This window comes from Anser anser, assembly GCF_964211835.1.
Source record: "Anser anser genome assembly, chromosome: 3".
Taxonomy (NCBI): Eukaryota; Metazoa; Chordata; class Aves; order Anseriformes; family Anatidae; genus Anser; species Anser anser.
In genome coordinates, this window is record NC_139722.1 from 5,701,019 (window position 1) to 5,714,654 (window position 13,636).

At 36.4% G+C, this 13,636-nt stretch overlaps 1 protein-coding gene across 6 annotated transcripts in view; it reads right to left on the reverse strand.

Moving 5' to 3' along the window:
* The window catches only part of SUPT3H (SPT3 homolog, SAGA and STAGA complex component), a 280,990-nt gene that overhangs the window by 125,440 nt on the left and 141,914 nt on the right, over positions 1-13,636 (reverse strand). The window lies entirely within an intron of this gene.

Here is a 13,636-nt window from a genome sequence, read left to right on the forward strand (position 1 = left end):
TAGCAGGATGACTAATAAAAATTGTTAGTTACAAGGAGCAAGAATCAAAGGCGAAGGGGGGTACCACAGAAATCCAAGACATCTGGGGAGGAGGATCGGTGTAATAAAACAAAAACAAACCAAACCCGTGTTATTTGGCAGTCCCACATGCAAACCACTTGAACTCTACACTTCTGGAGTTTATGTCATCATTGAGCCACCACCTTCCCACTTTGAGAAAACTGCAGTTTAGAGAAGTATTATTTTTAAGCAAAATGCACAGCTGTACATAGCAGCTATTCAACAAAAAACCTACCAGAAAGCCAAGGACACTGCTGGAGTTTTCTTCTTTCCCCCAGAAATAAATATACATACTCCATCATTCCTAAGAGGGGATGTAGGAAATCACAAATACTCCTGAAGACTTCAAGAACCTCTGGTATATTTGAATAATGCAAATGTAGTGCATATTAAAAAAAGAAATGATACACACTTTTAAAATATTTAATACCACCCTCCATAAATCCCACAAACCCTCTCATTAATGGTTATGGTATGATTAATGTTTGTACCGGGCCATTTTAATTAGTTAAACAATTCGGAGTTCTACCTTAAAAAGTAGGTTTGTGAAACTGCAGTAGTTGCAGAATATTTTACTCCTGGGCTTGATAAAACACTAAACCAGAAACTGCTTTAAAATAACTGCCTGCCACAGCACTTTTAGCCAATTTTTGCACCTGGTGCTGAGAGAAAAAGCCAAGTGAACTTTCACTCACTTGTTGCATGTCAGCTTCAATGTGATGTCTTTCTTCTGTTGTGTTTGGGTTTCTAACTGGAAGAGACAAGTAAGCTAAACTAGCAGCCAATCAATTCGTAAATTCTAAGAATGCAATAAAATTTGATACCAATAAATCTTTTCTTTTAACAGCCAGAAGAGATTAACAAAGTTATTTGAAATTTTATCCTCTTCTGTTCTTTCAAAAGGATGATTACCTGACAATCCCATTGAATCAAACAGCAAAATTAAAAGAGACACAATTAAGCTTGTATATACATAGGAACAGGATACGCATTTATGCATATCCCTAGTAGGTCCTCCATTATTTATTAGCCTTGGTGTATTTTTCTTCCTCTTACAATAAAAGTTATTACACCTTTGGATTGTCAAATAAAAATCCAATTGGCTGAGACATAGACCATCAATATAAAATAACTTTGCACAGCTTCCCTCTCAGCTATAACTAGTCAACTTTTTTCAGCTCTGCCATTTATTTATTTCATGACATTGGGAAAATCCACTTAGTCTTCCTTGTACTTTAATTTCTCATCAGAAAAGTGATCCTTTTTTTTTTTTTTTTCCTAATATGGAATGATGATGGCAGAATGTAAGACGAAAATGACAAGCACTGTGAAAGTATATTCCAAAATCACAGATTACAAAATATGGAGCTACTGAGTATTGTAAGAAGGGTTGCTAGGAAAAGGGTCTTGTGAGTATATTGTATTTGATATATTAACATCAGGCTGTGTATCACTATATAAGTACTCACTATTAATCTCATTCTATACATGTATATAATATATATATATGCATGTACATACATGTACGCAAGTAGGTGACAATGCAACGATGCATGCATTCAGACTTGCATGTGTAGAGTGATGTCCATAGATGAAACATTTGTTATGAGACTTTCCATTTTGCCATGGATTCTTGACTGGGATGTAAAAACTGTCTGTCCCTTTCTTCTTGCTCGTGTGCTCTCCTTCCTGGTGACGCCTATAGCAATGTTCCACCTTTTGCATCATTATCCACCTACATTATCTGGCCTCATCAGAGATTCAGTTTATGAACAACTTTTCTGCTGATTATTATTCAATTTCTCGATTATATCCCTGTCAGCAGTACTTAATGTCTTGCAAACCTACTTCCCAAACTGATTCTCCAAACCTGAGAAGGTTTGGCGAGGTTCAGTGCACGAACCACAGCTTTCAAAGCTTTCAAATCTCCTTGTCTCTCATTGTGTGCATTCCTTTTCTCTTGCTAGAGAACACTTCAAGAGAGGGTCATGGGATCTTCTTCCAAACTTCTTCCACTACAAGTTTGTTTTCATCTTTATTTCACTTCTTTAAACAACTCTTTAGGAACCTTACACTTCCTATTCGTCATTTGCAATCATAGTTCCTCTTTTAGCTCCTTACTTTTTTCTGCTACAACAGATAATATATGCATTCCCACAAAGTTGCATCTAGTTTTCCTTCCTGAACACCTTCCCTTGTCATAAATCTCTGGCCTTTTTCCCAACTCTGACCCACCTCAGTACATGCATCATATCCTGCCTACTTAGTTTTCCATTTTTCATTGCTCCCTGGCACTTTTGCTCACAGCGTACAGATGTCCTCAGCCTATGCTCTTTTCTAAAGAACCCATATCTCAATGCAAACTGTCTCTCCAAATCTTTTCCCATTTGTTTCTCTCTCTTCATCTGTAAAAAAAAAAAAAGAGAACATGCAGTTTTCAGCTAATGCACAGACTTCCCCTCTTCTAACTCTGTCTTGGATCAGCTCCAACCCAACTTTTCATAAATCCCCTTCCTTGAAACTATTCATATATGGGACACTACATGTCTCTTCCAGGCCAGAGAGCTGGGTTTCCAAAGTCTTTATTTTCTCTGAGTTTTTCTTTTTTTTTCTTTTTTTTTCTTTTTTTTTTTTTTTTTTAATCAGAGAAGTTTCAGTTATCCTCCTGCTTTTTGGAAGCTTCAAGACTTTTGTCATAGGATGACTTGTGTCATAAGGGGACTTTCATCTGTAACTTTTAGGTGGGAGCTACCTGGCTAAACAGGGATCCATGAGACAGTCACCAAAGGCATCCTTTATAGTCACTAGAGACAAATCACCATTCTGCAACCAAACTCACCTCATTCTGAAAATAAATGCCTGAAAGAAGTCAAATAAATAATATCCTACAAGTACCCTTTCTCTCTGTTGACTGATTATTCCTCTGATAAACACTACGACTGGCTGACGAGAATATAAATTACTGATAGCCAACTTGGCAGCATAGTATCCAATATGCCATTTACACACAGAGAAGTGCAACGCCTTTACCCAAGATATAAGAAAATGGACAGCCTAACTTACAGCTTAAATGTTCCAATTCAAAGGAACAGTGTATGAAAACAGGTATTTTAGTTTGGGAATATATAAGTATATATATATACTACCATATGTAGTCCACTGTACTTAAAAGCAGTGTTGAAAATAATTCAGTGGAAGAGGATTGGCTGTAAAGCCTATACTTTTTGAGAGGACCATCCCTATGTCAATTGCTATAGAGCTCCTGCAATGTTTTCTCAAATTTATTTCCTTTTAGCTCCCCTCTGACCAAGCCACTTCCTCCATGACCTCACGCTAAACTGTCTCGTACCTGTCACAGTGCTTTTTTAAACACCAATTATTTTTTCTTCAATTTTCAGTCTTAACAGAACAAGATTGCAAAGTTGATAGCTCTAGAAGAAAGACGACATCCCTGGAGGGAAAGCTTCAGCCTAAAACAGCGAAATCTGGAGAATAAAGTTTACCAAAGTTTATATAAAGGGAACGTTTTTATGGACACATTCAGACCTGCTAGGGAATTGGGTAAGAATCAACTGTTTCCTCAAAAGGAGGCCATTGTCTAGGTGGGTATTTGGTGAATTGTCACTGCCGCCTGGTTTCCTGAGAAGGCAACGTAGTGAATGTGAGCAAATTTAAAATACTTATGCTTTGGTGCAGAAAGATGGGGTTTTGGTTCACTTATAGGAAAAGTCATGAAAAGAAAAAGGTGAAGTATTAAAATCAAGGATCAAGGATAAGCTTACAATGCATTTTCTCCACCTGAATATTTTTCACTTTTCTGTAGAACCCATCAATAAAGCTTAAACATTCCTTTATACTTTTAGATACAGCTACACAAAATTCATACACTCCACCTTATATGACAAAAAATATTCAGTTAACACATAGTAAAATCACAGGTATGGGAGGTAAAGCATACATTTTACTCTGTCAGATGTCACCTCTGTCAGGAATGGGTTACAATGCATACTTTGATTTCTGCATTTATTTGCAGCAAGTCTGAGATAAGAAAAGATTGTTTGTGCTAGTTGTTGTGTATAACTCCTTTTCTGTCCACTCAAGGACTGTGCTGCCATCAATACTCCTATCAGGTTGAACTCGTGGCTTGAAGATAAAAGAACACTGAAATAAAACGCGTTTGATATCCCCCACAATTAAATAAATACTGATCTAACGGTTTCTGCTGTTATCGCTGTTTTTGTTGGCCAGTGACACTTACAGACACAAAGGAGTTGTATTTGCCAAAACTAAAGCTCTGAAATATTAAGAAAACAAATCTGCAGCACTTCAAGAAGTAAAATAGCTTTTGCCAAATTTTCCAATAGTGCCGTACTATTTGTCATTCCAAAGTAAAAATTTTTCGATCCTTGGTAACAGCTTTGCCTTCAATTCTTGTTTTCTTTTTAAGACCAACAGAAGCAGAGGATTTTGACAAAGATGCAGAAAATCAGTATTAGCTGTTATCTATTAATAACAAAGTGCAGTATTAGAAAACTCAAGAACTCTGAACACTAGGTGTCAGTGTAAGAAATGGAAAAATATCAAAAACCTGTTGTTTCCAATCAGGTGGATTAGCTAAGAAACCAGAACCAGCTGTGACCACATTTCCTTGTAACTGCATAACACTGTTAACAAGCCAATCTTCCTAAAAAAAAGTTATTCCGAAACTATCAGGTTTGCTTGAAATCAGATAAGGTGATTTAAAAACTACAATGAATTTGCTCTGTTAAACACTCTGAGATGACCTTTACATTCTATGAGTTACATTTAGAGACCATGCAGAATTTAACACTACTCTTCTTCTGCCACAGACATCCGCAAATCAGTTTGTGCCATTTGCAACTTTAAGTTTTCGGTTTTGTTTGAAAAAATCAATGAAGAACAAAAAAACAAACAATAGAGACAGTGCTGTCATAAAGGTGGTGGAAGTCATCAAAGTCACGTCACTTCAAAAATGCAGATTTTATATGGACGGCTGAATGTTAAATCACTGCATTAGGAGAGGAATCATAGAATATCCTGAGTTGGAAGGGACCCACGAGGACCACTGAGTCCAACTCTGGGTCCCGAAAGCACTACCCAAAAAAATCAGACCATGCGTCTGACAGCGTTGTCCAAATGCTTTTTGAACTCACATCATCACATCCTGGAAGTGCTGATGTATCTCCCCTGACAAAAAAAGGTAATTTCTCGTGATTATCTCAGGTACAGATACATACGTTTGCCTCTGTTTGTTCAGATGAATCCGCTCAGGATCACCAAGGAAAAGCAGAAGGAATGTTACCATCCTATCACTGACAGTTAACATATTTGGACAACTATTTGAAATAAAACAAGCAAAATGATAAATATAGTAGTAAAAATCCCTCGCTTATTTGACTCTGAAGCAGATTTCAAAGATGCACAGACGCTTTTCAAAATTAACCTGAGGTCCATCTTCCTAATCAAATACTCATGTATTAAGACTACTGATAAATTTCAGATTCTTTTCATTTAGAGTTTCACACTAACTGTTGCCAGAATTGGAAGACGAGACGAGGTGGGTCTTCGTATAGATTTTACAGGTTCATACAATATTCATTTTATATCACATATATAAAATATACCTATACCAAGTACAGGGGAGAAAGAAACCCTTTTCTGTTTTCTGTTTGACTTTTTTTTGACTTGAGTTTTCTGTTTGACTTCTGAAACTTGGGACATAATTAGGATTTTTCCATGGACAGAAAGATTGCTCCTTCATTCCAATCCAGAAACAGCTAAATGATTTGAGACATTTTTTTAGTCCGTGTCAAAAATACTCTTGGCAAAAGCATGTTAAATCAGAGCAAAACCATTGACAAAACATTGATTTAACAGAGTACATCATATTGTGTAATAACAATCTACTGCTTACTTACTCAGCCAAGATTTTGACAGGTATCAATCTATACTATACTCCTAACATATATAAAAATTAAATAGATCTATTTGTATTTTGGAAACTCAGTCTGGGATCAGCTTATCAGGTTATTCGTAAAAGCCCCAGAAGCCAAGGCAATTGAGTACATACACATTTAGGAATGCAATTGATTCCAAAGACCCATGAGTGAAATGTCTTACATATTTAATTCCTCTTGCTAAACAGCCTAAATAGGAATCCATTGTGTTAGGGATGTAAAAAGCAGACCTGCTTATAGAGACATATAGATGCCTATATATGAACAACACATAAATCTATGTGGTTGGTATCAAAAGCCCAAAGACTGATACAGAAAATCAGGAAACACCAGGATTGTGGCTGCCTGCACTACCTTCATTCTTTTTATTTTACAAGCACTATAAGACAATCTTTAACCATTGATCAAATTGCTTTTTCCATTCAATCTAGTCAACAGTTTGCTTTTTTTTCTCTTCATTATTGAACATGTGGCTACAATTATGTGAACATAATTATTCATTTCCTTCTGTTTTTTTTTTCCTTTTTTTTTTTTTCCTATAGGATTCTTAATATTAGTACCTTAGTCTTTCATAGACGTTAACATCTTCTCAGCCTCCAAGTGAAAAGTAGAGGCATTATCTGTACTTTGGGACCAAAAAAAAATAAAATATCAAAATGCTCAAAAGAAACCATATTTTCCCTTCCTGAAATCTGTTTCCTCATTTACAATGCCCATGCTATCTTCTGAAATAAATAAGGCATGAAGACTATACAACACAGACTCAGGACCAGAACAGGTGCATCATATGCACCAAATAAATAAGGTGGCTGCTTTGTAGAAAAAGTACTTTATAGCCATAACAAGAGTTATGACTATAAGAGTTAAGATGGTTCAGACTACCCTAAGAACACATTGTACCACAATATGAACATACAGCTAAAAACAAATATATAATGATTTATACCACTTCACAGCTTAGTTTTCCTGAAAGTGAATGCAGGCTAAACGTTTAAAAAATTCTGACAGCTTCACACAGCTGGAAGAACAACACTGGATAAATGATTTGAGTCTTAGGCTCCACTCTTTAGATCAGTGAGATCCATCCCAGATGCTGAGCCGCAGCTCCGCATCACCAGGTAAAAAGCCGTTCTGTCTATTATGTCAACTATGGGGAAGAAAGACTTATGGGAAAGAAAATACCTGATCAAGTGCTCTCATCCTAAGAAAAGGCATAGAGTGCAGAACCACAGACTGAGACTCCTTAGACTATTCCCAACTGTGTATTTGCTCCTGAAGTACAACAAAGATCTCTGCTCAAAAGCAAGCTTGCTATGCTTCTAGTACTAAACAGTTTCTGCTATATTAATTTATTTATTCTTTCTTTTTCAATAGCTTCCTGAACTTGTAGTGACTGTCCTAGAGGAGTAGCTCCAAATTTGCCCTCTACTGTTTGGCTTGGTGGAATGTGGAAATTCCTAAAAGTAGCACCTCAACTCTTATCTGGGGAAAGAAAATAAAATTATTAAATGAAGTAGATTCTATGCCTTAGAATAAATATATCTGAATAAGGTGAACAAGCAACAGTTAATGTTAAGTAGAAAACTCAGAACACTGCTTTTCGTGTACATTATTGATGAAGAAAGAACAAGTTTTCATAAGAAGTCAATAAAACGTTCATCATTAACAATTCATAATTTCTGTAAAATATGTCCTTTAGAACTATTTTCTGATAACTTGATATATTAAAAATGAAATACTGTCCATTTTCTCAAGTAAACTAAAATCAAGTCCTACCAATCAAGAAGTAGAAAAGGAAAAAAATATGTATTTTTAACAAGAAATTGAGAAAACAGTCTTGTGCCTGAATGTGGGCCCTTCTAAACCAGTGCCTTCCTCACCCCCAAATGACACATTCCCACAGACCTTGTTTGGTACAACAGTAAGAGTATTTGATCTCTAGAATGGCAGCGAATAGGTTGAGTCTATTCAGTTTTTTTGAAATCTTATGAAAAAAATGTATACTCAGAACTACAAAACCTATTCTACTAGTCTGTAAATTGAACTTTTTTTTTTTTTAAAGGAGCCATTGTTTTTAGCCATGCAAAAATCTTTCAAAAAAATTAAACAATATAAAACTTCCAAAATCAAGTTTGGGAATTGCGGCCACAGCAATTAACGTGAAAGACGCAATTTACAACAGAAAAGAAAAAATATATATTCCTACCAATGCACTACCATAATGTAAATGATAACCACATTTAAAGGATGTAAATGCACACATAACAATTAAAAACTACTTACTAGAGATAAAGTCCCTTCTCTTTTCCATCACACGTGAGAAGTACTAACAAATGCACATTGCTAGCACTCAGGGAATTTTTTGTATTACAGACTTATTTTCCAGTTTGATTTCTTCCAGGGCAGGTGTGCCACGTGTTTGCTGCAAATGCACGTATGTTGTTTAATTTACTCTACAGTAGGAGAAGAATGAATGGTGGAAGGATTTTTCCCAGATGGCTTATGTGAACTCCTTTATCCCATTCATGTAAACACACAGCGTGTTCCGGTTTGCTGAGTTGTATATACACCCTATGACTTAGTACAAAGTCTGAATGTTTAGTTAGCCAGAAGATTGTTTCCATCCTGTGATTCATTAGGTCCCTACGGTACCCTCAACTTCCTTTATTTTGTACAATCACAAATTATATTAGTTTGTCTTATTTTGATAACCCCTCTAATTAATGTCCTGCACAGGAAACTTTATTACTGTTTTAAAACAGACTCATAAAACAAGGACTTTTCCCGTTACTGGGGTGGCATAAGTGACAGTTGCATATAACTTTGTGATCAAGAGTGAACAGTGCTTCACACTGCTTGTTTATATCAGTGGGCAATTGCTGTTAATGAATGTGCTGTTTTCAATTCTTTCTTTTTAAAATGGAATGTCAGAAATTCTACAATTACACATATAAGGTTACAAGTGTAACAGCTCAAAAACACAGTAAACAAACCTGAAACTATATGATCTGAGAACAGCACAGAGGCTGAGTGATTAAAATCCAGTTTGCAAATGAATAATGAGTGCAATTCAGGTTTTAAAAAAAAAGTTGTAGGAGTATGACATAAAGAACAAAAAAATACCTTTCCTTGTTTCTGTTTAAATCCTCATTGTTTCCTACTTCTCTCTCACACTGCTAGTGCCTTTTTCTCTGGACAGGCAAGTGAAGGTGTTTTCCCTCTTCCTCTTTTCTAAAAAAAAATGCTTAAGGGAGGCAGCACTCAAGTTGGGAAGGAAAGACAGCACATCATATTTGTGCAGAAAAGGTTTGGCCCTTTGAGATCACAAAATTCACACCAATCATGTTACAGCACTTCACGTTTCATATCACTAAACCCGTCCTTACACTTGCTCTGCATTTTCACCTTCCTTTTTTCCAGTTGTGGTAAATGACTACTTAGTCTTTAAGACCCTACTATAAAAAACAACTTACTCTGCATTTATTATGGACTTACTAAGGACTTGATGTACTGCTGAATCTCTGCAACTCACTGTAGGCGTTCCATCCATGAATTACTGCCAGGGGCTTAAAAAATCTAAGTCTCCCAGCATCAATTATCCACCTGTTAACTTGTATTCTGTGCTTCGGTACAGACCAAAGGACTGATTCTCAATCAAGTACACTGCCTGTGTAAAAGGCAATTAATTTTCAACAGTAATAAACCTGAAAAAATGCTATGTCTATATGCAGTGCTCATATATGAATATTTAAAACATGAAAGCTAAAACAAATTCAAAAGGAAGCAGGAGTGGAATATTAGTAATTATTAGATAGCAGTACAAGTTATATGAAATCAAAGTCTTCCACAGGGAGACAAGGACAAAAGACAGGAGAAAAAAGAACAACAAAAAACAGATATCATGTACAACATGATTTGGGGCAACCGAAGTCCCTTTAAGTTGACACTATTGCATTCTAAAAAAGCCAGCTGAGTAGGTTTGACTTAAATCATTTGACATCAGTTGAAGAGATCAGAGTCCTTCTCTTAGCAGACACACTTCAGCTGACAGGGAGTAAACCACAGCTCCATTAACATGAATTCTGTCATTCATGACAGTCTCAGTGATGACTTATCACAGTTTTCAAAGAATTCCAGTGGAGAAAACATTTAAAGGATGTAGTCCAAGGCTGCTGCAATGTGCTGTGACAGTCTTTCATGGATAGATAAGGTTACTTAGCAGTACTTGGGACTTCTGAGTTCTGCAGTTGATAAGCACATTTATATTTTTGGTGTGTATATGTGTAATTTTTCATGTCCCTTTAGTGAACTCTTTGTTACTGCTAAAATGTCTTCCACTGGGGGAAAACAAATCTACTCTCTTCTCAGAAGCCATCCAATACATCAGAAACAAAACATAGTGGACTGAAATTCAGATCTAGTGCTAAACTGAATTCTTGAAGGCAGGTTTCTGTAGTACTACTACCATAGTCAGCATGTCTAAAGAATTAACTGCTGGTAGTTGACTGATAATAAACAGCCAGCTAGTATGCTCCCATCACAAGGCAGATAACTCCTTAACAGCCTTTGATTTATGTAGCACATCATCATCTTATCGTCCATCAGCCTTCAAACAGGACATCTGAAGCACCACCATGGAGCTATGACCCTAGCACGAGGGGATGAGATAACTTTAGTTTTTAATAGCAGTATAATATTACTACATTTTCCATTGATTCAGCCCAGCTTTCATACAATACATAGTTAAAGAGGAATTCTTAAGAATTTCGTTTTTTTTTTTAAACCAACTTTACCAAAATGAAAAAGGACAATACAATGTGCAACTAAAAGAGCTTGTTCCACTTTGAATGGTAAATTGTTTAAGGACTTGTCCCCTGCTGATTAATATATTTTTCAATTCCCTGTTGAACCCTTTTTTGTAGGCACAATTTGCTTTGCAACAAAGACATGTACTACTTGCACCTATCCATAAAGGACATTATAACTTTGATTGGAAACTCTAGTCTTAGCACATATAAATACAGTTTAAGGGTTAATCTTAAGGCATCTATAAATACATACATATCAGTTATTGAACAATTACTTGAGTTTGAACTAAAACTTAAATTCATTGTGTGAAATTATGCCTGAACAAAATATGTACAGACCTTTTTCATTCTACTGGGTTTTTGTTTTTATATTGCTTGATATGATCAAAGTTTTGCTATTTGCATAACTAAAATATATGCAAAGAAATTCAAACTCATTTTAGTATTCTGACGCAAATTAGATGCAATTAATCTCTCAACATTTATGCCTATCTCCAAGATATTCAAACCCCAGACAACCGCTAAAGGATCCCTTTATTAGACAGCTGAGGAAATAAATTCCTCAAGAGGTGATTCATCTCATCTAATGCAGAAACTAATTTTAGGATGATGTGAATCACCCTCTGGAGATATTCGTTTCCTTCTATGCAGTGCTATATAATTCTAGCAGAATTTAACTTACGTAAAGCCATGTACAACCTATTACATATTGTTCAAAACAGAAAAAGATTGATCATAAAAAGTGATGCAGATTAAGAGAAGTCTGCTTTTCAGGAATTTGACTTGTTAGTGCAGTCATCTGCTATAGCAGCCGAACTTCATAAAGTATATAATGGGTTGAAATAGTGACCATATAAATCTGTCCAAATCGGCCCCTGATTTAATAGAGATCAGATCGAATTTGAAAATAGGAAGCTAGAACTATAAACCTCAGAGATATCAAAAGTCAACCAATCAAAGGTAATCAAGCTGGCAACTTATTTTTGAATTCAGAAGCTCAAATCTGGACTTAATCAACAAGTATGCTCTCTTCTTACAAATGTTTACTATGAAAGATGTGTGCAACGTGCCAGCTTTACTTCAGGCATAAAAGTAATTTCTACAGTTTAGCCTTATACATGTATTATGAATGACAAAATGGACATGAATTTTGAGAAGAAGTCATTAAATTACATAACGAGAACTATGTAGTCCATTAACATGAATAATATGGCAAAAACTAGGCAGTAAGCAATAAATTTCCATCCGCAGCCAGATTCAATTACAAAACTAGCTTTTTTTCTAGTGATGTATATACCCACACCAACACGGACCTCTAAAGTGAAAATTCAGTATAAATACACCAGAACAGCTCAACAAGGATGTGCAGTTATAAAGGATGCCAAATGTGCAAAAATCCCTATCAGAAGTCCAGAGTATGTAAAAAGCCCGTGATTTAAGAGTTCCGGCATGCGAATGTCAGAGGTCAAAACAATGAGCTATTAAAGATACTTTCACTTCCTCAGAAACAAAGTGCTGTCTTGGGCTCGGAGGTGAAAGGTTAGAAAAGCTGTTTATCTGCCGCTCTGTTCCCATTCTTCCTTCTGTCAGGAAATCCTACATGCTCCTACGCCACGCTCAGGGTTAACCCTGGGTCATGGGCATTCCCGCAGTAACTGCCCGGTGTTGATTTAAGTGCGAAGACCACATGGCTGCAGGTTGCATTTCCTCAAAATGCACATCTCGCTGTAAAGTTCTGCTGAGCCCTGGTGGAAGGTAAAAGCACAGATGCTTCACCACATTATTGCTAAAGGAAGAGCGAAGCCACAGCCATCGGTTTTCGTAATTTATTATTTGGTCATTATAGCTAGGATAAAAAAATCCAGATATCTGCCCTGGAGCAGCATGCTTAACCAGTGGGAAACCTGCGGAGAGGGGGAGAGGTTGTTCCTTCCCCTTTTCAGGGCAGGACCAGGCAGAGGGAGAGGAGCATAACAAGCAAAGGATCCACAGCACAAAGATGCTGGGTGATGCAGGGAAAGGGATACGCACTGCTGGGCTGCGGAGCTATGAACACAAAGCAGCTACAGAGAGCTGGAAGGGCCCCCGAAGTGTCTGCTGCAACGCAGGAAGCCACCAAACGGCTGCTGGATTAAGTGCAAAGCTGAAGGAAAGCACCTGCCTGCAGGCAAAGAGTGGGCAGGGAGAGGTTTATTTATAATCGCCTCTGTCTGTGGTCTGCCCCACTCTGAATTTTCTCAGTTTACAAAAGTTTATACGTCTCGTTAATGTTGTTAACAAACCTACCTTGAAATTTAAAAAACCTGTCTGATTGTTGAAGGAGCTCGTTATAAAGAAAACGTCTAGGAACTCATGGCTCAACACTCCAGCTGATCCAAAGAATCATCAAATATAAATACTAGTTACAATACCTATTAGCATTATTTGCATACACTAGTTCCATACAACATGAATACCAACTCATACATACTGGTAATTTCATTTGAAGAAACACTATAAGAAGAAACCCAACATCGTTACACTTCCCAAGCTGCAGGTGACACAAAGGAGCACACCTTTATGCACACTATGTCAGACAGCAGAGTCGTGCCACAGTGTAAAACGCTAACGTTCATTTCTCAGAAAATGTTTTTGATCCTAAATTAAAAACCATGATTTTGGGTTTACTATTACTGACAAGTTCAAAACTACCTCATTTTTTTTCCACTTTTTTTTTTCAGTAATTTTAGATTATTTATACAACACTTCCATTGGCTTTCAATAAAGAAAAATATTTACTACTTACAAATT